The sequence below is a fragment of the Eschrichtius robustus genome, chromosome 10 (genome assembly GCF_028021215.1).
Source record: "Eschrichtius robustus isolate mEscRob2 chromosome 10, mEscRob2.pri, whole genome shotgun sequence".
Lineage (NCBI taxonomy): Eukaryota > Metazoa > Chordata > Mammalia > Artiodactyla > Eschrichtiidae > Eschrichtius > Eschrichtius robustus.
Genome location: NC_090833.1, coordinates 66,701,321 through 66,726,964, shown reverse-complemented (window position 1 = coordinate 66,726,964; position 25,644 = coordinate 66,701,321). Strand labels below are relative to the sequence as shown.

Sequence of the window (25,644 nt, the reverse complement as noted above, 5' to 3'; positions counted from 1 at the left end):
ATAATTACTGAGTATGTTAATATGCTCTTGTTAATGTAAATGCTTTATATATGCAATTATGTTAAGAATAAAATAGTTATCAGGGACTTCCCTCGTGGCGCAGTGGTTGAGAGTCCGCCTGCCAATGCAGGGGACACGGGTTTGAGCCCTGGCCCAGGAGGCTCCCACGTGCCGCGGAGCAACTGGGCCCGTGCGCCACGGCTGCTGAGCCTGCGCTCTGGAGCCCTCGAGCCACAGCTGCTGAGCCCACGTGCCACAGCTACCAAAGCCCGCATGCCTAGAGCCCATGCTCCGCAACAAGAGGCCACCGCATTGAGAAGTCAGCGCACCCCAACCAAGAGTGGCCCCCACTCGTCACAACTAGAGGAAGCCTGCACGCAGCAAGGAAGACCCAATGCAGCAATAAATAAATAAATAAATAAATAAATAAATAAATAAATAAATAAAATTATAAAATAATAATAAATAAATAAATAAATAAAATTATAAAATAATAATAAATAAATAAATAAATAAATAAAATAGTTATCATTTTTTAAGTAAAAGCCTCAAAAGAGAGAAAACTTACTAATAACCAACATTAAATAAATGGGGGGGACTTCCCTGGCGGTCCAGTGGTTAAGACTCCGCACTTCCAATGCAGTGCGCACAGGTTCAATCCCTGGTCGGGTAACTAACATCCCACCTGCCGTGGGGTGTGGCCAACAAATAAATAAATAAACCGGGGAGAACTGTATTGGGTGCTCAGTTATATTTTTTTTAAACTTTAAAAATAGGTAAAATAAATAGAAATCTGTACCTAAATCACTCATGAATCACAAAGTATACAGGTAAGAAGAAAGAAAGAACCCTTACTTAAGAAAGAGATGAAGCAAAGGAGTTTAGAAGGCACAGGGGATATTAGAATTAAGAGACACCAATCATAAAAGCATTCCACTGCTGGTGACCAAGGTGGCAGAGTAGGAAGACCCTGAACTCACCTCCCTCCCTGGACAACATGAAAATTACAACTACTTATGAAGCAACTATTTATGAGAGTAAACTGAAGACTAGCAGAAAAGATACTCCACAAATAAAGACATGAAGAAACCACAATAAGATGGTTAGGGAGGGTAGAGACACAATATAGTCAGGATCCACACTCCAGGATTGGTGGCCCCCAATTGGGAGGATAATCACAATTTTAGAGGTCTTCTCCAAAGAGCAAGGGATCTGAGTGCCATGTCAAGCTCTCCAGCCCGGATATCCTACACCAAGAAGATAAGACCACAGAACATCTGGCTTTGAAAACCAGTGGGGTTCATGTTCAGGAGAGCTGGAAGCTATAGGAAACAGAGATTCCGCCTTTAAAAAGCATGCACAAAATCTCACATAGTCCAAGTTCCAGTGCAGAGGCAGTGGTATGAAAAGAGTCTGGATCAGATCCACTTGCTGGTCTTGGAAAGCCTCCTGGAGAAGCAAGAGGCAACTGGGACCCCCTGGGGGACAGAGCTGCTGGTGGCAGCCATTTCTGGGGACTTGTTCTACTGCAATAACACCAGCACTGGCAAGTACCATTTTGGAATCCTCCCTCTACCCTACTAGCACCAGGGGACTTGGCACCCACCTGTGGGCTAGCACCAGCTGTAAATCACCCCAGGCTGCACAGACAGCTATGCAAGGACCCAGCCCCAGGCTCCCCTGGGCATACAGCCAATGACACAGAAAACCTACCTTTTTCTCCAGCAGGCCTACAGCCACTGCATGAGGCACAGCCTCACAGCCAGTTGGGCCAGGGGCCAGCTCTGCCTAACAACATATCCACAGTAGTTGGCCCCACCACAACAGAAGGATACATGCTGCCAACATAAGGAGAACCCCTAGAGCACATAGCTCTGGTGATGAGAGGGGAGTGTGCTACTGGACCCCATGGAGTGTCTCCTACATGAGGCTACTTCTCCAAATTGGGAAATGTAACTGACTGACCTAACATACAAAAATAAACATAGAGAATAGGGCAAAATGAGGAGACAGAGAAATATGTTCCAAACAAATAAATAACACAAAACCTCAGAAAAAGAAAGAACTAAACAAAGTGGAGATAAACAATCTACCTGAAAAAGAATTCAGTAATGATCAAAAAGAGGTTCAATGAACTGGGGAGAAAACTGGATGAACACAGTGGAAATTCCAAAAGGAGTTTAAAAATATAAAGAAAAACCAAACAAGAGCTGAAAAATACAATAACTGAAATAAAGGATACAGTAGAAGGAATCAACAGTAGATTAGATGATACAGAGTAAAGGATCAGCATCTGGAAGACAGAGCAGTAGAATTCTCCCAAGCAGAAAAGAAAAAAAGAATTTTTAAAAAGGAAAATAGTTTAAGAGACCTTTAGAACAACATCAAGCATACTGACGTTTGCATATAGGGGTGGCAGAGGAGAAGAGAGAGATAAAGTAGCAGGGAAGTTATTTGAAGAAATAATACCAGAAAAATTCCTTAACCTGGGGAATGAAACAGACATCCAAGGCCAGGAATCATAGAGACTCCCCAAAAAGATGAACCCAAAGAGGTTCACACCAAGACACATCATAATTAAAATGGCAAAAATTAAAATAAAAGAATCTTACAAGCAGCAAGAGAAAAGCAACCTGTTAAGTACACGGGAACTAACATAAGGCTATCAGCTGACTTTTCAGCAGAAACTCTGCAGGCCAGAAGGGAGTTACACGATATATTCGAAGTGATGAAAGGAAAAAGTCTACAACCAAGAATACTCTACCTGGCAAGGCTATCATTCTGATTTGAAGGAAAGATAGTGTTTTACAGACAAGCAAAAGCTGAAAGAGTTCAGCACCACTAAAATGGCTTTTCAAGAACTTTAAAGGAACTTCCATAAGCAGAAAAAAAGGCCACAACTAGAAATATGAAAATTATGAAAGAAAAATCTCACTGGTAAAGATAAACATACAGTAAAGGTAGTACATCAGTCACTGATAAAGCTAGTAGGAAGGTTAAAAGACATAAATAGTAAAATCATCCATATCCATACTAAGTAATTATTATAATATGTAAAGGATACAAAATCCAAAAAGAAGTAAAACATGACATCAAAAACATTAAATGTGGGGATGGGTGGAGTAAAAATGTAGGGTTGTTAGACTGTATTGAACTTAAAGAGATCATCAACTTAAATTAATCACATATATATGGGTTGTTATATATGAACCTCATGGTAAACACAAATCAAAAACCTATATCAAATACACAAACAAAAAAGAGAAAGGAACCCAAACATAACATTAAAGATAGTCATCAAATCATAAGGGAAGAAAGCAAACAAAAGAACAAGAAGAGAATGAACAAAAAAAACCTACAAAACAATCTCCAAACAATTAACAAAATGGTAATAAATACATAGCTATCAAATAATTACTTTAAATGTAAATGGACTAAATGCTCCAATCAAAAGACAAAGAGGGCTTCCCTGGTGGCGCAGTGGTTGAGAATCTGCCTGCCAATGCAGGGGACACGGGTTCGAGCCCTGGTCTGGGAAGATCCCACATGCCACGGAGCAACTGGGCCCGTGAGCCACAATTACTGAGCCTGTGCGTCTGGAGCCTGTGCTCCGCAACAAGAGAGGCCACGATGGTGAGAGGCCCGCACACCGCGATGAAGAGTGGTCCCCACTTGCCGCAACTAGAGAAAGCCCTCGCACAGAAACGAAGACTCAACACAGTCATAAATAAATAAATAAATAAATAAATAAATAAATAAATAAATAAATAAATAAATAAATAAATAAATAAATAAACGAACGTGAATTTCTTTAAAAAAAAAAAAAAGACAAAGAGTGGTTGAATGGACACAAAATAAGTTCTATATCTATGCTGCCTACAAGACTCACTTCAGATGTAGATACACACAGACTAAAAGTGAGGGGATGGAGAAAGGAATTCCATTCAAATGAAAACAAAAACAAAGCTGAGGTAGCAATACTTAGACAAAATAGACTTTAAAGACTGTAATAAGAGACAAAGAAGGACATTACATAATGATCAAGGGATCAACCCAACAAGAAGATATAATAATTGTAAATATACATACACTAAGCATAAGAGCACCTAAATACATAAAGAAAATATTAAGAAACATAAAGGGAGAAATTGACAGTAATACAATAATAGTAGGGGATTTTAACACAGCACTAATATCAATGGACAGATCATACAGACAGAAATCAATAAAGAAACACTGGCCTTAAATGACACGTTAGACCAGATGTAATTAATCAATATATACAGAACATTCTATCCAAAACTGACTCATTAAGAAAAAGAGAAATGGCCCAAATAAATAAAATCAGAAATGGGAAAGGAGAAGTTAAGACCAGCACCATAAAAATACAAAGGATCATAAAGGTTACTGTGGACAATTATATGCCAATAAAATGGACAACCTAAAAGAAGTAGACAAATTCCCAGAAATATACAAACTCCTAAGACTGAATCAGGAAGAAAGAGAAAACATAAACAGACCAATTAACAGTAATGGAATTCAATCAGTAATCAAAAAACTCCCCACAAACAAAAGTCCACGCCCAGGCAGCTTTACAGGTGGATTCTACCAAATATTTAAAGCAGAATTAACACATAGGCTTCTCAAACTATTCCAAAATACTGCAGAGGGAGGAATGCTTCCAAACTCATTTCACAAGACCAGGATCACCCTGATACCAAAACCAGACAAAGACAAAAAAAGAAAATTACAGGATTTTTTGTTGAAAATCCTCAACAAAATATTAGCAAACCAAATTCAACAATACATTAAAAGGATCATACACCATGATCAAGTGGGATTTATCCCAGGGATGCAAGGATGGTTCAATACCCACAAATCAATGTGATACACCACCTTAACAAACTGAAGAATAAAAATCATATGATCATCTCAGTAGATGCAGAAAAAGCTTTTGACAAAATTCAACACCTATTTACAATAAAAACTCTCCAGAATGTGGAAATAGAGGGAACTTACCTCAACATAGTAAAGGCCATATATGACAAACCCACAGCCAACAAAATACTCAAAGGTAAAGAGTTGAAAGCATTTCCTCTAAGATCAGGAACAAGACAAGGATGCCTACTCTCAGCACTTTATTCAAAATAGTATTAGAAGTCCTAGCCACAGCAATCAGACTAGAAAAATAAATAAATAAAACAAATCCAAATTGGAAAGGAAAAAGTAAAACTGCCACTGTTTGCAGATGACATGATACTATAGATAATCCTAAAGAAGCTACAAAAAAAAAACTGTTAGAACTAATAAATGAATTCAATAAAGTTACAGGATACAAAATCAACATACAGAAATCAGTTGTATTTCTATACACTAACAAGTAACTATCAGAAAGGGAAATTAAGAAAAATCCCATTTACAATTGCATCAAAAAGAATAAAATACCTAGGAATAAATCTAACCAAAGAGGTAGAAGACTCATACTATGAAAACTATAAGACACTGATGAAAGAAATTTAAGGTAACCCAAATAGATGAAAAGATATACCATGTTCTTGGATTGGAAGAATCAATGTTGTTAAAATGACCATACTACCCAAGGCAATCTACAATTCAATGTAATACCTATCAAAATACCAATGGTACTTTTCACAGAACTAGAACAAATAATTCTACAATTTGTATGGAAACACAAAACAACCCTGAATAGCCACAGCAATCTAAAGAAAGAAGAACAAAGCTGAAGGTATCACACTCTCTGATTTCAAACCATAATACAAAGCTACAGTAATCAAAACAGTATGGTACTGGCACAAAAGCAGACACATAGACCAATGGAACAGAATAGAGCCCAAAAATAAACCCACGCTTATATGGTCAATTAATCTATAACAAAGGAGGTAAGAATATGCAATGGGGGAAAAGTCAACCTCTTCAATAAATGGTATTGGAAAAACTGGACAGCTACATGCAAAAAAAAAAAAAATCTAACTGGATCACTTTATCACACCATAAAAAAAAATCTCAAAATGGATTAAAGACTTAAATAAAAGACCTGAAACCATAAAACTGCTAGAAGAAAACCTAGGCACTATGTTCTCTGACATCAGTCACAGCGTATTTTTTTGGATCTGCCTCCTCAGGCAAGGCAAACAAAAGCAAAATAAAAAAATGGGACTACATCAAACTCAAACACTTTTGCACAATGAAGGAAACAATCAACAAAACAAAAAGGAAGCATACTAAATAGGAGAAGATATTTACAAACAGTATATCTGATGATAAGGGGTTAATATCCAAAATATACCAAGAATTCATACAACTCAACACCAAAAAAAATAAAATTAAAATAAAAAATAGGCAGATGACCTGAATAGACATTTTTCGAAAGAAGATATATAGATGGCTAACAGGCACATGAAAAGATGCTCAACATCGCTAATCATAAGGGAAATGCAAATTAAAACCACAATGACGTACCACCTCACACCTGTCAGAATGGCAATCATCAAAAAGACAACAAATAGCAAGTATTGGTGAGGATGTGCACTGTTGGTGGGGATGTAAACTGGTGCAGCCACTATGAAAAGTAGTATGGAGGTTCCTCAAAAAATTTAAAAAGTTTAAAATAGAACTGCCATAATGATCCAGCAATTTCACTTCTGGGTATTTACCCAAAGAAAACAAAAACACTAGTTCAAAAAGATATAAGCGTACTAATGATCATTGTAGCATTATTTACAATAGCCAAGGTATGGAAGCCTCCCAAGTGCCCATCAGTAGATGAATGGATAAAGATGTGGTATATATACACAATGGCATATTTCTTAGGTATAATAAAATGAAACCTTGCCATTTGCAACAACATGAATGGATCTAGGAGGAATTATGCTAAATGAAATAAGTCAGAGAGAGAAAGACAAATACCGTATAAATTCACTTATCTGCAACATCTGAAAAACAGAAGAAAAAAAAACCACAAACAGAACAAGACAGAAGAAGGCTCATAGATAGAGAGAACAAATGGGTAGTGCCAGAGAAGGAGGGAAGGGAAATAGGTGAATTGGATTTAGAGGTACAAACCTCCAGTTATGAAATAAATAAACCACAGGGATGCAACATACAGGATAAGGAATAGGGTAAATAAGAGTGTAATAACTTTGCATGGGGACAGTTGATTACTAGACTTATCATGGTCATCCCATAATGTATATAAATGTTAAATCACTATGTAGTCCACCTGAAACTAATATAGTATTATATGTCAAGTATATTTCAATTAAAAAAACAAAAAACAAAAAAAAGCACACCACTAGTTAAAGGAGATAGATGCAGACGGCATAATAATACATCAAAAATTTTTAAATTAGACTTCCAATAAGTTAGCATAGTAAGTTCACACTTTGAGGCTCTTCTATATTCTCTAAATTATAGTATTAATAGAAAAACACAAAGGAAAAAAATTAAGGAGACACAGTCACATCTGAGGATCACAAACTAAACAGAAATACAATGCTATGAATGGGGATGAAGCTGCTGTCTGCTGTCCAGATCCAGATGCAGGCTAAGGTGGAAAGGAGGCTGGCTCCTGGAGACTACAGGGAATAAACATGTCCTGCTCAATAAGCAGAAGCATAGCCAGGCCCATTGTTTTAAATCAGAGACTGCGGTGGAACTCCCATCACCTGAAAGAAGGCTGAAAAAACTTCTGCCCATCCTTGCCTGGAATTAAGGCTTACATGAAAGTCTATAAAGGCAAAAGTTTACAGATACAGCATCCAATCACAGGCTGAGCCAAAGCACCCCACAGCTCATGTACTAAGTATAGTAAATCCTCTATTGTACTGTTGGCTAAGAGCCCCAAACTACCAATATAAAACCTATTTCAGGATGGGGGGTTGCGGTGAGGGTGACAATTTAGTGACAAGAACAAAATTTCTAGAGAAAAAAGCATTAGAAAAGGAGGAGTAGTGGGGAAAGAAGAGGATGAGAACCATAACAGCAACCCTCCCACACAAGATGTGACCACAGACAAAAAATCCAAAACACATTAAGGAAAAACATGCTCTACACACAAACACAACACATGCACACACTAATGCAATAATGTGAAGCAATCATTCTAGACAAAATGAAAACATTAGAACACTCTGAAAAAGATTTTAAAATAAGTATCTTTAAAGACATAAAAGAATGACTAAATTATAAACAAAAACAAGAAATAAAACAAAAACAAGTAGATCTAAACAATCTATTAGAAACCTTGAAAATACAGGACTTCCCTGGTGGCGCAGTGGTTAAGAATCCGCCTGCCAATGCAGGGGACACAGGTTCGAGTCCTGGTCCGGGAACATCCCACATGCTGCAGAGCAACTAAGCTCGTGCACCACAACTACTGAGCCTGCGCTCTAGAGCCCGCAAGCCACAACTACTGAGCCTGCGTGCCACAACTACTGAAGCCCACGTGCCTAGAGCCCATGCTCCGCAACAAGAGAAGCCACCACAACGAGAAGCCCGTGCACCACAATGAAGAGTAGCCCCAGCTGGCCACAACCAGAGAAAGCCCGCAACAACGAAGACCCAACGCAGACAAAAATAAAATAAATAAATTTTTAAAAAATAGAACTTCATTTAAAAAAAAAAAAAACCTTGAAAATAAAAATTATGATCAACGAATCAAAAAACAATTAAATGGGCTAAGCTCAAAATAGACGCAAAAAGAGAATTAGTGAAAAGGAGGATAGTAATGAGGGATTTATCCAGAATACTGCATAGAAAAACAATGAGATGAAAAATATGAAACCACAGTTAAGACATGTAGGTTTTAATTGGGATACTCCAACATATGCCTAAAGAGTTTTAGAAGCAGATAATAGTGGGATGAAAGATAAAGCAATATTTTTAGGAGATAATTGCTGAGAATGTTACAGAAATAGAGTTCTCAAACTAAAAGAGTACCTAACAAAATAAATACCACCCCCCAAATCCATATCTACATTCCATCAGAATTTACTGAGCACTCATTATATGACAGGCACTCTCTTAGGGACCACGGATACTGCAGTGAACAAAATAGACCAAATGGTTGCCTTCATGGAATTAACATTCTAGTTTATGGATATTGAAAATAAATGATATATAAGTGAATACATAATATGTTAATTGGCTATAAGTATAATAAGGACAGTGAACTAGGGTAACAGAGAAAGAGATGCCTAGCTTTAGAGAACTGGGGAGTAAAAGGAAGGTTGCATGTTGCTACTGAATAATTAACAAATAACTGTCCTTAAAGGTGGTATTTGGGTAGAGACTTAAAGGAAGGAAGTGAGAGACATGGAGCTCTCACGGAAGAGTTTTCCAAGCCATGGGACCTGTAACAAGTGCAAAGCACTGAGGCAAGAGCATAACTCAAAGAACAGCAAACTTAAACTGACTTTAGTCCCTCATGCAAGCGCATGCCCTAGAGACAGCAGCTTGCAGAGTCACAAGTAAATTTAAGTCCCTGATATGACTTCCCCAATAGCCCTTGATCAGTAGTCTCCCCTGCCTTCCAACGCCTTTCCCTTATGTGCCCCTTAGATAAGACCCCCTGTGGGGCTTACCTGAAAGTACTCCACCCATTAACTTTAATAAAGGCATGTGCCCCAGGTCTGCCCTTCTCTGTCTGCACTCTGCCTTGATCTCCCCGTGTTGTTCCTTGAAGCATGCCAAGTACTTCCTCCAGGACCTTTGAGTAATAAATTTTTCTATTTCAATTTCTCTTCTGGTCTGTTGTTGAACCATGGCTCACCATCCACGACCCTGTGCTCTACTTAACAAGTATTAATTTAACAAATTTATAACAGCTACGAGCTGAGAATGAGAATGAGAAACAAAGTGTTAGAAGTTGGGAATTCCCTGGTGGTCCGATGGTTAGGACTCGGCACTCTCACTGCTGAGGCCGTGAGTTCAATCCTTAGTTGGGGAACTAAAATCCCATAAGCCGTGTGGCGTGGCCAAAAAAAATTTTTTTTAAAGATTAAAAAAGAAGTTGACAAGTGAGTAAGCATAAAATAATCTTCTAGGATACTGGGATAGTAAGTGAGCCAGAAAACCAAAAAACAAAACAAAACAAAACAGGACGACTACCAGGCAGTATTAATAAGCACTGAGGTTAATGGTCGTAAATTTACATAAGACCAGTCATCATGGTTCAAAGTTTTTCTCTAGCCATGGTCAGCCCTCTGGATGTAGGCACACAGTAGATGGAGAGTTGGAATAAACAACGTTTGAAATTTCACAAACATGTTATGACTACTATTTTTACTATTTGCACTTTATCCTGCTTTATTATTTTATTTCCTCTTTACCAAGCATTATCAGCACATTTAATGCATGATCACAATCCACTGTCTTCACCCAGGCTTTCTTTTTATTTGTGTTTCTTTTATTAACAGTGAAACTAAACATACTCTCAGAAATTGAAATGCCTTTTCCCCCCTAATTTGCCATTGCCTGTCAATGTATCTACTATTTTATATCTTACTATTTTTACTGATCTATAAAACTATTTTATATATTAAAAATACATATTTTTTTATCACTTGTCACTAACGTACAATTTCAAAATATCACTTGAAGTTTTAATTTACCATTATAAAATCATAACTATTGAAAAAGAATACTACATCCATTTAAGGTACAGTTGACCCATGAACAAGGCAAGTTGGAACTGCATATCCACTTATATGCGGATATTTGTCAATAGTAATCACTACAGTACTATAGGGCCCATGGTTGGTTGAATCTGTGGATGCAGAGATACCAAGAATATGGAGGCCAACTATAAATTATACAGGGATTAACCCCTGGTTGCTCAAGGGTCAACTGTATATGGATCAGGAGAAAAATAACTTCAAATCCCAAAGGGCAGGGCATGATTGGGTTTAGCCAAGGACAAAGACCCAGGTTGAGACAGCCAAGATATTAATTCCAGTCAGAAACTTCCTCTCTAAATTCCTTCCTGAATATACTATGAATCTATTTTTAACTTCCCAGGAATTAGTTTAATTTACAAGGATAATGTCTTTCTAATCCACTCTTTTGTAACAAGCCTAAAAAATACCAACTTCTGTCAAAATAAATTCTGGTGGTCCTTTTAAATGAGATAAGGATAAAATTAGACTATAGGCCACAAACCCCAAACAAAAGCATTATTAAAGCTTCCAAATTAGCTTGGTACCAGAGCAATTATCTCCTATGACGCAAGTATGTACAAAACTCACTCACATTCTAACCCAGTGCTACTCAGTGTGGGTCACCAAAGAAATAGCATCAGCATCACCTAGGAGCTTGTTAGAAATGCACCACCTTCCTCCCACCCTGAAGGTAGAAACTCCGAGGGTGCAGCCCAGCGATCTGTGCTTAACAATAAGGTGCTATGGACTGAAAGTTTCATACCCATATGTTGAAGCCTTAATCCCCAATGTGAGGGTATTTGGAGGTAGGGCCTTTGGAAGGTCATGAGGGTAAGGCCCTCATGAATAGGATTAGTGACGGAGAGATTAGAGAGAAAGATGATCTCTCTCTCCATCATGTGAGGATACTTCAAGAAGGCAGCTGTCTACAAGAGAGCTCTCACAAGGAATGGAGTTGGCAGGCAACTGGATATAGGACTTCCTAGCCTCCAGAACTATGAGAAATAAATGTTTGTTGTTTAAGCCACCCAGTCTATGGTATTCTGTTATAGCAGCCCGAACTGACTAAGACACAAAGCCTCAAAAAATTCTGATACACACTGAAGTCTGAGAGTCACTGAAATAACAATAACTGACACATTTCTCAATAGATTAAGGTGAATAATATAATACTGAAAGTATAGGTCATAAATGAAATATGAATCTTCATATAAAATATAAACTTCAAAAATATACCTCAATGATATATTTTATAACAAAAAATTCCAAAATTCACTACTATGTTATAGTTTTGAAGTTGAAAAAAATATCACAATTCAAAATCTATATAGAGATTTGTTCAGCAGCTCCTCCTGGTGGTATGGGATATCTAATATTTTCTTAACAGGAGAATGCTCCCAAGAGAAAACAATGTTACAATATGAATACGCTATTTTTTACTTGGAATAACACAATGAAAAAAATTGCTTTGAGTTTAAAAATCACCAACCTATCTGGTCAATTCAATTAATGTACAGTCTATGTATTTACAAGACATTAAAAAAAGGTTCCTAAAAATAAAGACACTGTCAAGAAGTTGATGATGATCAATGACTGAGACAAACTCCTGTTTAGCTAATTAGAACCACTGATGTGCAATAATGATGTGAGCTAAGAATATCTGCAGACTTCTTTAGGATGAAAAATGAAGTGAAGAGAGGCTGTCAAATTTGTACAAGTTTAAAGCTCCAATCACTTTTCCCAAGAGTACCACCCATTTAAGCATTTAACATTGCTGTACTTAGCCACATGAATTACCATGCTAACTTTTTGCCATTTTTCTAGACTCAAAAATCTGAGAAATTATTCTAAATCATTAAGAAACAAAATTTTATTGTGTTATAGACCATGCCATATATTATACAATATGACAGGATCATACTTTCTGGGTTTGAGCCCATTTTTAATGAGATGTCAAAAATGAAATATTAGAGTCTAAAAGAAACATTTAACCATAAATGAGGCAATGATATTGGTCTAAATTAGAAAACAAAGAAAATAAAAAAGCACAACTCACTGACGTTGATTATTCTTAATTAACAGATAACACTAATGCACAAAATAAACATTATACTAACATTTTCTTTCATTTAAGAACAGAATCTATTAAAATGTACATTTTATTCTTATTAAGGGCTTTCCATTTAAATGCATTCTCAATTTCTACTATGCGTTAGGATTCTAAAACAGTAACACTTACAAAAATGGAAGTTTAGGGAAATGAGAATTATACCATTACAAATTATTTATTCTTTTATCCACAAACTGTTTTATAACTATTTTCCTATTTTGAGTACGTATAATAAATTACTAGAATGGCTTCTATGAATAATATAGTAAGAAAACTCAAAAAAGAGAAAAACTTGAAAACTTAACACAAATATTTTTCAAACATTTATTCCACAGTAAAAACAGCTATAGAAAAAAATCTTAATATTCTGAATGAAAACACATTACTAAGTCAACAGATCCTAATACACATAAAACCTCTGATATAAAATATTTTAAAGGTTCAAGTATACTTGAAACATCTATTTTGTCTTAAGATCACAACTTAATTTTTATTACATAATCCAGAATGTCTAACTACTCTATTTTGTTTTTCAATATAAAATATATATTTAAACTACAGGTGAAAGCCAAAACCTGTGCTAGAAGAGTCAGCCTGAGACATGAAAAATTATTCTTTTTTTCCCCGTTCAATCAGGTAGCTCCAAACTAGAACAAAGAACAGAATTAGGCTACAACATCTGAATCTGAATTAGTAAAATTATGGAGTACTAATGAACTCTTTAAACAAAGAAGCGATAATAGAACATAACAGTTTAGATTTGATACATGACTAAATAATATACCATTGTTTCAGATATCCTTATTCATTTAACATCATTTCTAAGTACACAAAGTTGAAACTCAAAATCTTTTCTATTTTATAGTTAGAAATTAAATGACTCTATTTAGTTCCTGATTTTCCTGTTCCTTTTTTTTAACCGCATGTCCAGTTACTTCTGCATATACTCAACATTTATTATCTAAAAAATCCATAAAAGAATTGGAAAAGATTGTGTATTATGTCTTTAATAATTGTGTAAATATTTTTTACCCAGAATTGAGAAGTCTCTTACAGTGTTCAAAAATATCAGCACTTCAGAACAGACTGTTTTAACATCTGCACATCACCAGGGTTGCCCCCAAGGATTTTTAAATGATGCCTGCCTGTGCTGAATAAAGTGCTAACTTGCACCTTGCATTTCAAACTGTGTCCTGAGCAGCCATCCAGTTGGTACAACACCAGCTGAATTCCCACAGGCCACTGTTCACTCAGGCTTGACTGCAATTATCATGTCAATATTTTGTGCTCCGATATGCAGATATGCACACATGCAAGTTGCATAATACCTCCTTCTCCATGGAATGTTGACTTATGTTCAATGTTCTGGGAATTTTTAATGAAAGCAGACATAAACTTTCATCACATGAAGACAATCACAATTATTTTCTCTTAAAATCAAAAATTATATTTCTGTGTCACCTTCTGCCATGCATACAAAGGCTAATTTTTTCAAGTAATTATGCTTTACTACAATTTCACAATTCTTTAATTTAAAGGTCTTCGTAAAAGTTAAAAGACTATTTGTCAAGCTTCCTCCTGCATGTATAGTAAGAGTTCAAATGTGTTTCTTCGTACTTTATTGAATGTTCTTTCACCTTAAACAGTAGAGTGGCTCCAATTAAACACCTTTCTGTTAGTCCCTTTGACCATCTTGCCAGCCATCCACATCGCTGCCTAGGCATTCGTGGCTGTTGCAATAGGAAAAGTGCTCAGCAAAAATATATTTATGCCCTGTGTGGAGCTGCCCAGCAGCACTGCTGCCAGATGGAAGAACTCTGGCAGCTATACTTCTGTGGTCTCCAACCAGCCATGTTACCACCATGCTCCAAAATGCAACCCTTTTGCAGGCTGTGTTCGCTTAATACACATGGGACAGTGTACAACTATACAGCAGCTGTGCAACCCATGTGTTTAGGAGTGGAATGGAACAGGAGGGAGGTTTTCCCAGTCATGAGAGTATATAATATAACCTTATAACAGCAGCCTGCTTATTAAGCACCTAAACTTTAACTATAAACATAAATATGAGATAATCTCTCATCCTCTGTGAGGTTAAATCCTTAAACAATAGTATTTCAAGGATATAACATGCATACCTAAATAAACATGCAATAAATACTAAAAATCATCTTACTTTTTACATTCCTTTTTATGGTTACCATTTTTCAGGACTGAGTTTTCATTTCAAGAAAGAAAGAAAAAGAGAGAGAGAAAGAATCCTTGAAAATAGAAGAGCAAAAGAAAACAAGTATTGAGAAGCCTATCACATTATAAGTATAGCATGTTAAAAGGAAAGCAAAACGTGTCTTCAAGATTTATACAAAGATAAGGTGTTTGGATGTAAAAACAACTAGGAAAATAAAGCAATTTCTGTATAGGTTTCATGTGAAAATATAAATGAAAAAGTAAAAAGTATTAATTTTGGTAAACTCTAAACGTCTTCAATTTGAGATTTAGATATATTTTTGAATTTGAGTATTCAAATTCAAGTACAATATACACTATTTTAAGAATTAAAAGATTTAATATTAAAGAATTATTAAACATCAAAAAGGAGTTACTTTTGGGAGCCTATTATTTACAAGATGCTAAATGGTTTTTCTCAAGACTCTCCAAAAACAAACATAAAAGGTATTTAAACTATAACGTAAGATGATGATGATGATGATTATAATTACTATACATTGATTAACTCGAAACAACTCATTATTCTCATTTCACAAAAAGAAAACTAAAGCATATAAAAGTAATTATTTTGCCTCAATTCATACAACAAGCAAGTGGTGGAGCCAAGGTTCCAAACCAAATGGCCCTGTCTACATAGCTGTGTTCTTAACCAAGAATCATGAAAAATAATTTCTTTACAGATATGAGTTCAATATTAAACAAGTTTCAATGAAAGATGTGTAAATTTTTCTCTAACAGTCTTTAAACCTGTTAAATATTGACTCAGATTTTTTTATGCATAAGGATAAAAATATTCACCTTCTAGTTTAGAGTGTCTTCTGGAATGTCAGAATTGCCTGTGAGGCTGTTTTAAAATGCAGATAACCCCAATCTCATCATAAACCTTGATAAATCACAATCTCATAGAGGTCATGAGTAAATTACAGCTCAAAAACCTCTTAGAACAAATGAATCTACAACTCAGTAAAGACAATATTGATATAAATGCCTTCTCTCTATTACAACTCCTCAATGATTAAAATTAAATATGACATTCCTTAAACATCCCTGATCAAAGTTTTGACCACTTGAGAGAACTTTTTAAGTATCGATGCCAATTTTGAGTACCTACTACAGAACAAGATTTTAACTAGATACTTCTCCAATCCCTCAACAAACTCTTTTTAAAATCCTTTTAACAGATGTGGAAACTGAGGCCTAAAGAATTTAAGTAAGGAAGGCATGGAAATATTTGCAATTTAAACTCTAATCTGTATGACTTCTAAGTCTGTGCTCTCAACCATCTGTTAGGGACTGGAAGTTTGTGTGCCCCCAAACTTCATATGTTGAAATATAATCCCCAATATGATGGTATCTGGAGGTGTGGAACTGGGAAGTAATTAAGTTATGAGAGTAGAGTCCTCATGAATGGGATTGGTGCCCTCACAGGGCAATGAAGAGACCAGAGCTCTCCTTGCCACATGAGGATATAAGAAGTTGGCACCCTGCAACCCAGAAAAGGACTCTCACCAGAACTTGACCATGCTGGTGCCCTGATCTTGTGCTTCCAGTCTTCAGAAAATGAGAAATAAATATATGTTGTGTAAGCCACCCAGTTTATGGTATTTTATTAAAACAGCCTGAGCTGAGAGACCATCTTTACCGACTGTCGATTTGAAAATTCCTGACGTTAAAATTTAACCTTAAACAGATTTCCAGAAGTTCTGATTTTATATAAATCTTTAATAGATTCATGGGTGAATCTATTCATGGGTGAATCACTCACAATTCATGGGTGAAAAACAAATCTTTAATCACAGAAAAAGTAATCTTTTAATTTAACAAGCATGACAAATAAAACAAGATGTTGAGATAGAATAAATGCAGGAAAGAGAGCTTGCTTAGTTAATAAAGGAGGTCAGGGAAGATATCTCTAAAATAATTATTACATGTTTTACCACAACCAGATTCCTGAGAAACACTGTTTTTTCTTCCCCTGACGCTCTCTCCCCTCACATAATAAGCAGAATGCTGAGCGCATATTAGGCATTCAGGTAATAATTCTGAATTAAATAAAAAGTATTTATAAGCACCATTAGGTACACAAACTATACCACAATCTATATAAATCTAGAACTTAAAAACTCATAAAAAATACAGAAATTTCAAGAAGACTAAAGACAATAAAAACATACATATAAATTGAATGCTTTGGTATTTTGTGCTGAGATGAAAGTATATTTTAAAAGGAAGAAACAATAGTCTTCATTAAGAAGCAAAGGATACAAGGAAAATGTCATATTGCTGGCCCAATAAACCAAGTATCTTTCATTTCTAGTAATATTATAGTTCAAAATTATGATTAGGCATGGTTATACTCTCCCCCCAAATCGTTAGTATGACCTCTGCAACAGATCTACCTTCTAGTAGTTACTCGTTAAAATCCAATTCCTTGAATTTAACATGAAACATATTCAAATTTTAATCCTGAATTTAAGATTCCTAATTTAATCTTAAATGAAATAAAATACCACTAAGTAATATATTTATTCTATTTCTTAAAGTTTAAAGGCATTGTGGTTGGCTCCTTTTCCCTGAACTAATCTACTTATAAAAGACTTTAAAGTCTAGGATCTTAAAATAAATTTAGATCACATTCACTTGTTTTCTTTTTTCCTAAGCGACAACATTTTCTTTGTTAACACTCAGGTGAAAGCTAATTCTCTCTTTGGGGAGTGGTTAAAAATGGAAATTCTGGAACCATACTGCCTGATTTCAAACTTTGATTCCACCACTCATTACCTCTATAAGCTTCGGCAAATTACTTAACCTCTCTGTGGTTCATTTCCTTGATCTATATAATGAGAATAATAATAGAGTCTATCTCACAGGACTATTGTAGGAATTTAGTCAATACATGGAAAGCACTAATAACTGTGTGTGGCCCACTCGATAAACATACACTATTATCATTATGGTTGTTCTATGATGTATTAAACTACAAACACACATAACTGAAAATATATACTTATCATAATAGTACACAAAAATAAAACTTTCCACATAGTTCAAAATATACTTCCTTATAAATACATCATTTTGAAAAATCATTTGAATCATAGTACAGTTCAGTTCAGTGGGAAGTTATCTTTAAGGATTAACCAGGAATATCCTTTGTCTATTACAAGACAATAATTGACACTATGAAACCCAATAACAGCATCAATAGTTTTAACTATTTTCTCTTAAACCTCCCTGTAATAAAATTCATATTTTTCTTTTCTATTTATTCACACTAGCTTGTACAGTAATAATGTACCTCATTTTAATCCCATTTATTCTCATGTTTTAATATTTTATTTACTTACTATTTCTCTTTGTATTCCAGGTTCTCGTAAACAAAACCAATGTATTCAATCATTTTTCTATGAAGTCTCTGCTGTAAATACTTTTCCACCAAGGAAAAATGCCAAAAACACTATTCCTTTATTTCACCATTATTAAATCAGTTTCTTAAGAAACTTTGCTAATCACAAAAGATCAAAAAGGATTCTATATTTTGAAATAGAAAAATTAGTTAGGACACTAATCATGCTGGAATTCCATACAAAACAGAAATAAACATTAGACAAGGGACTCCCCTGGTAGCACAGTGGTTAACAATCTGCCTGCCAATTCAGGGGACGTGGGTTTGATCCCTGGTCCGGGAAGAATCCACATGCCACAGAGCAACTAAGCCCGTGTGCCACAACTACTGAGCCTGCACTCTAGAGCCCGCGAGCCACAACTACTGAAGCCCACACGCTTAGAGCCCATGCTCCGCAACAAGAGAAGCCACCACAATGAGAAGACTGCACACTGCAACAAAGAGTAGCCCCCGCTCACTGCAAGTAGAGAAATCCCATGCACAGCAACGAAGACCCAATGCAGCCAAAATTAAATAAATAAATAAATAAATAAATAATTTTTTTTAAATTAGAAGAGAATGATTTAATTCTAACACACAGAATGTGTGCCAAGGCTCCCAGGGGTGCTGTAGCAAACACACAGGGGCTCTTTTGGATATTTTAAACAGGGGAAACACAGCAGTACTTAACATCTGTTGGACACTGCACCAACTAACTAGCTAAAGTAAGTTCAGAGTTTCAATATCATATTGCACTACATTCCTTGCATGGCGTCATGTCCTTATGAAGTTGGGTTTTTGACAACTGCTGTGATAAAAATCAAGGTGAGAGCAAAAAGCATAGTGAAACAAGAAATGAGGGTGGTAGTGTCCAATCTGAACCCGAGGTTTGAGAAATTTGTCTAGTACCCAACAGTCTCACACATCCTATAACAAATAATAATGGCTATTAAAGAATTAAATTAAAACATTATTTTTAATCTATATGTATATTTTTGATGATTATTAAATTGTTTGGACATACATACTTGGTTGATAGAACTCTCAGGTACTTCTCCTTAAATTGAAGTGCCATGAAAATATTACTGAGATAATTAGGGCACTATGAACTGAGACAATTTGGGAACCTATGAGTTTATATCTAAAGAAAACAAATTTATTATTTAAATGACTAAAGATTACAATGTGTGAATAGTTATTAATTACAGCACTTACAGTAACAGAAATCTTTACTAAAACGTCTCTCAACTTCTGGTAGTAGTTCTTAATTCCCATAATTACAATTCTACTCAGTCTCAGTCAACTTTAATCTCACCTCATCCTATACTATCCTAAGCATTTCAGCAGGCTCTTACATTCCTCTTCAAGTCTAAAACTGAAGGAGTGTTAAGACTATAACAACTCAAGTAATAAGAAGTAAGTCGTATACCCTCAAGGTTAAATATAGTTGTTTTGGCACAAATTTTTAACCACTAAGAATTTCCAGGTACAGACATCATTATTTATATCAGTCAATCAACTTTATTGTAAGAGGGCTATCTGAAACTCTGAATACAACAATAAAATTTGTTGAATTCTTTATATCTGGTACTTTAGTGGAAAATTTAACTTGCAATGTGAATAAAATTAAGCTAATCAGATTTTTTAAAAACCTTTCTTGGAATAATTTCAATTGTACTATCTGTTCATAATGCATTATGTATTTTAAGTTGTCTGAACTTTGGGGGTCATTCCTCAGCATATAAAGCTGAGTTAAATTTTGCTTCCAACCATAGAGAGATACAGACACCAAAATTACCCTGCTGCCTTAAAAAACTTAAAAACTGCACAAAACATACAGAATATTTTCAGACACTGGACACAAATAGCAAAGGACAGTGATCCCTTAAGGAAGGAAACTAATGAGGTAAGCTTATGATCGCTGCAGGTCACTATCTAAAAGCAGTTTCCAAGCTACAGTGAAGGAAGGGAAACCCAAACAGAGCTCAGGGTCTCATTAAGTGGAGTAGACATAGACTGGAGTTCAGGAAAGCCAAGGTACATAGAATTTGTGAGGCAAAATACTGGAGGATAGAGCTGCACTGAGAGGATGGCAGAGGGCTCTTGTTTGAAAACTGATCTGTCCATGACTGAGAGGAAAGTACTCCAAGCAAGGGAGAGAATCACTGGAAAGCAATAAACAATTTCTAGAGGTGACAGAGGACTAAAACTAGTTCATGTTACCATCAGTTGGAGAGGAAAGACATTGTAATCTACAGGAGATAAGACAGAGTTCCCACAAGGGCCATGTCTTAACAGTGGAACTAAATTCACCTTACACGGGAAGAAATGCTTCCCTGTATCTATGCTAACAAAGTCTCAAAAAGATCAAACTGAACTACAAGTAACTGCATGCAAGAAAAAGTCCAATATTTTTAAAGGAACAAAACATTCATCAAACACACATGAAATTCACACTATCCAGAATCCAGTCAAAAATCACCAGGCATGCAAAGAAGAAATATATGATCCATAATGTAGAGAAATATCAATGACTCATATAATGAAATCAGGAAATTCAAGGACCTTAAATGCCTATTATAAATATTAAAAATATACTCAAGATTTTAAAGGAAAACATGACTATAACAAACAGAAATGGAATATGTAAAAAATGTAAGAACTTCTAGAGGTGAAAAATTTAGTATCTGAAATGAAAAACACATTAGAAGGGATTAACAGGAGATTAGATAGTGCATAGGAAAATATCATAAAACTTCAAACAATAGGAATAGAAGTTATTTAAAATGAAACTGAAGTATTTCCTTACCAATGCCTAAGACCCTTTAGCTGAATTACTCAGTCTTATTTATGAGTACCACAGTATTTTCCAAACAATATTTTTTAAACAATATTGTGTTCATCTGGATAATTAACAATTCTCACCAGTGAAAAAAGTAATTTAAAAAGAATGCCAAATTAAAAAAACAAATGTGAGTTTTTCTAGAAACTATAAATGCATTCAACATAAATATAAAATAATTTTTAAAAATTAATAATCTTTAACTTCAACATGAAAAATATGCTCCATAATACATGCCTTCAAATTAGAAATGAATTAATCTTCAGAATTGCTCTTAGAAACACAAATAAGAAACCTATACATGTGATAATTTTCTTCATATCTTTTCCCCCCTGACAACCACTAATGGGACCTTTTTTTTTTTAATTGAAGTATAAATGATTTACAATATTGTGTTAGTTTCAGGTGTACAGCAAAGTGATTCAGATTTTTTCAGATTATATTCCATTATACATTATTACAAGATATTGAATATAATACCCTTTAATATACAGTAAATCCTTCTTGCTTATCTATTGTATGTATAATAGTGTGTATCTCTTAAACCCATACTCCTAATTTGTCACTCCCTCCTCCCTATCCCCTTTGGTAACCATAAGTTAGTTTTCTATGTCTGTGAGTCTGTTTCTGTTTTGTATATTGATTCATTTGTACTATTTTCAGAATCCACATATAATTGACATCATATAGTATTTATCGTTCTCTGTCTGACTTCACTACGTATAATGTCCTCTAGGTCCAACCATGGTGCTGCAAATGGCAAAATTTCACTGTTTTTTATATATTTCATTGTATGTCTATAACACAACTTCTTAAACCAATCATCTGTTGATGGGCACTTGGGTTGCTTCCATGTCTTGGCTACCGCAACTAGTGCTGCTATGAACATTGGGGGTGCACATACCTTTTCAAATCAGAGCTTTCGTCTTTTGCAGATATACGCCCAGGAGTAGAATTGCTGGATCATATGGTATCTCTATTTTCAGTTCATTAAGGAACCTCTGTACTGTTTCCCATAGTAGCTGTACCAATTTAAATTCCCACCAACAGTGTAGGAGGGTTCGCTTTTCTCCACACCCTCTCCAGCTTTTATTATTTGCAGACTTTTTGATAACAGCCATTCTGACTGGTGTGAGGTGATACCTCATTGTGGTTTTGATTTGCATTTCTCTAATAATTAGCAATGTTGATCATCTTTTCATGTGTCTGTTGGCCATCTGTATGTCTTCTTTGGACCAATAACTATTTAGGCCATCTGCCCATTTTTGGATTGCATTGTTTGTTTTGTTTTGTTTTGTTTTTGATATTGAGTTCTATGAGCTGTTTATATAGTTTGGAAATTAACCGCTTGTCAGTTGCATCATTTGCAAGTATTTACTCCCAGTCCATAGGTTGTCTTTTCGTTTTGTTGATCGTTTCCTTTGCTGTGCAAAAGCTTGTAAGTTTGATTAGGTCCCATTTGTTTATTTTTGCTTTTATATCTTTTGCCTTGGGACTGATCTAAGAAAATATTGCTATGATTTATGTCAAAGAATGTTTTGCCTATATTCTCTTCTAGGACTTTTATGGTGTCATGTCTTAGATTTAAGTCTTTAAAACATTTTGAGTTTATTTTTGTATATGGCATAAGGGAGAAGTCTAACTACACTGACTTACATGTGGCTGTCTAGCTTTCCCAGCAGCACTCGCTGAAGAGACTGTCTTTTCTCCATTGTATATTCTTGCCTCCTTTGTCAAAGATTAATTGACTGTAGGTGTGTGGTTTATTTCTGGGATCTCTATTCTGTTCCACTGATGTATATGTCTCTTTTTGTGCCAATGTCATGCTGTTTTGATTACTATAGCTTTGTAGTATTGTCTGAAGTCTGGAAAGGTTGCCTCTGCATTGTTCTTTTTCCTCATGATTGCCTTGACAATTCTGGGTCTTTTGTGGTTCCATATAAATTTTTGGAATATTTGTTCTAGTTCTGTGAAAAATGTCAAGGGTATTTCAACAGGGATTGCACTAAATCTGCAGACTGTTTTGGGTATTATGGGCACTTTAACAATATTAATTCTTCCAATACAAGATAACGGGATATCTTTCCACTTCTTTGAATCAGCTTCAATTTCCTCTATCAATGTATTATACTTTTCAGCAAATAGGTCCTTCATCAGATTACTCCTATGTATTTTATTTTTTTGAAGCAATTTTTTAACAGGATTGTTTACTTTCTCTTTTTGAAATTGCATTGTTAGTGTAAAGAAATACAACATATTTCTGTGTATTAATCTTGTATCCTGCTACTTTGCAGAATTCATTTATTAGTTCTAATCCTTTTTTTGTAGAGAATTTAGGGTCCTCTAAATAGAGTATCATGTCATCTGCAAATATGGAAAATTTTACCTCTTCCTTTCCAAATTGGATGCCTTTATTTTTCCTGTCTGATTGCTGTGGCTAGGACTTGCAATACTATGTTGAATACAAGTGGTGAGAGCAGGCATTCTTGTCTTGTTCCTGAATTTAGCAGGAAGGCTTTCATCTTTTCACCATTTAATACTATGTTGGCTGTGGATTTGTCGAAAATGGCTTTATTAGGTTGAGATATGTTCCCTCTATACCCATTTTGGTGACAGTCTTTACCAAGAGCAGATGTAGAATTTTGTCAAATGCTTTTTCTGCATCTGGTGAGATGAATATGTGGTTTCTGTCTTTCCTTTTGTTAATGCAATGAATCACATTGATTGATTTGCATATGTTGAACCATCCTTGCAACCCTGGAATGAATCCAACTTGATCATGGTGTATGACACTTCTTATGTACTGTTGGATTCAGCTTGCTTATATTTTGTTGAGGATTTTTGCATCTATAGTCATCAAAGTTATTGGCTGGTAATTTTATTTATAGTGGCTTTGTCTGGTTTTGGTATCAGGGTGATGGTGGCTTCATAGAATGAATTTGGAAGTATTCACTCCTCTTCAATTTTTGGAATAGTTTAAGATGGGGCTTCCCTGGTGGCGCAGTGGTTAGGAATCTGCCTGCCAATGCAGGGGACACGGGTTCGAGCCCTGGTCTGGGAAGATCCCACATGCCGCGGAGCAACCAAGCCCGTGAGCCACAACTACTGAGCTTGCGCGTCTGGAGCTTGTGCTCCGCAACGGGAGAGGCCACGACAGTGAGAGGCCCGCGCACCGCGATGAAGAGAGGCCCCCGCTCGCCGCAACTGGAGAAAGCCCTCGCACAGAAACGAAGACCCAACACAGCCAAATATAAATAAATAAATAAATAAATAAATAAATAAATAAATAAATAAAAAAAGATGGATTGGTATAAGTTCTTTTCTACATGTTTGGTAGAATTTTCCAGTGAAGCCATTTGGTCGTGGACTTTTGTTTGCAGGGAGTTTTTTTGTTTTGTTTTTTTTGCTTTTTAATTACAGATTCTATTTCACATATAGTGATCAGTCTGTTTGAATTATCAGTTTCTTCTTTACTCAGTTTTGGCAGTTATGTCTCTAGAAACATGTCCATTACTTCTAGGTTGTCCAGTTTATTGGCATATAACTGTTCATAGTATTCTTGTAGGATTTTTTTGTATTTCTGTGCTATCTGTTGTTACTTCTCCTCTTTCACTTCTTATTTTGTTTATTTAGGCCTTCTCTATTTTCTTCTTCGTGAGGCCTGGCTAGAGATTTGTCGATTTTGTTTATCTTTTCAAAAAACCAGCTCTTGATTTTATTGATCTTTCCTATTGTTTGTTTGCTCTCTATTTTATTTCCTCTTTGATCTTTATTATTTCCTTCCCTCTGCTAACTTTGAGTTTTGTTTGTTCTTCTTTTTCTAATTCTTTTAGGTAGCAGGTTAAGTTGTTTATTTGAGATTTTTGTTCCTTGAGGAAGGCCTGTATCAGTATGAACTTCCCTCTTAGAACTGCTCTGTTGCATCCCCTAGATTTTGTAAGGTCGTGTTTTCATTTTTGATTGTCTCGAGGTATTTTGTTTTCTTCTTTGATTTTATCATTGACCCATTGGGTTTTTAATAGCATGATGTTTAGTCTCCATGTTTTCATCCTTTTTCTATTTTTCTTTATGTGGTTGATTTCTGGTTTCATACAGTTGTGGTCAGAAAATATGCTTGACATAATTTCTATACTTACAAATTTGTTGAGGCTTGTTTTGTGACCAAGTATGTGGACTATCCTTGAAAACATTCCATGCATGGTTGAAAAGAATGTGTATTCTAGTTTTTCTTGGATACGGTGTCCTGTAGATTATCAATTAAGTCCAACTGATCTATTACGTCCCTTAGGATCCTGTTGCCTTATTGATCCTTCTGTCTGGATGATATGTCCATTGATGTCAGTGGGGTGCCAAAGTCTGCTACTATTATTGTGTTATTGTACAGATCATATGTTGGTCCATA

General features: G+C 35.4%; 1 protein-coding gene across 5 annotated transcripts in view; it reads right to left on the bottom strand.

Annotated features, from left to right (window-relative positions):
• CNTLN (centlein) overlaps positions 1 to 25,644 on the bottom strand; it is a 333,334-nt gene that overhangs the window by 250,668 nt on the left and 57,022 nt on the right. The gene's annotated exons all lie outside the window — the stretch shown is intronic.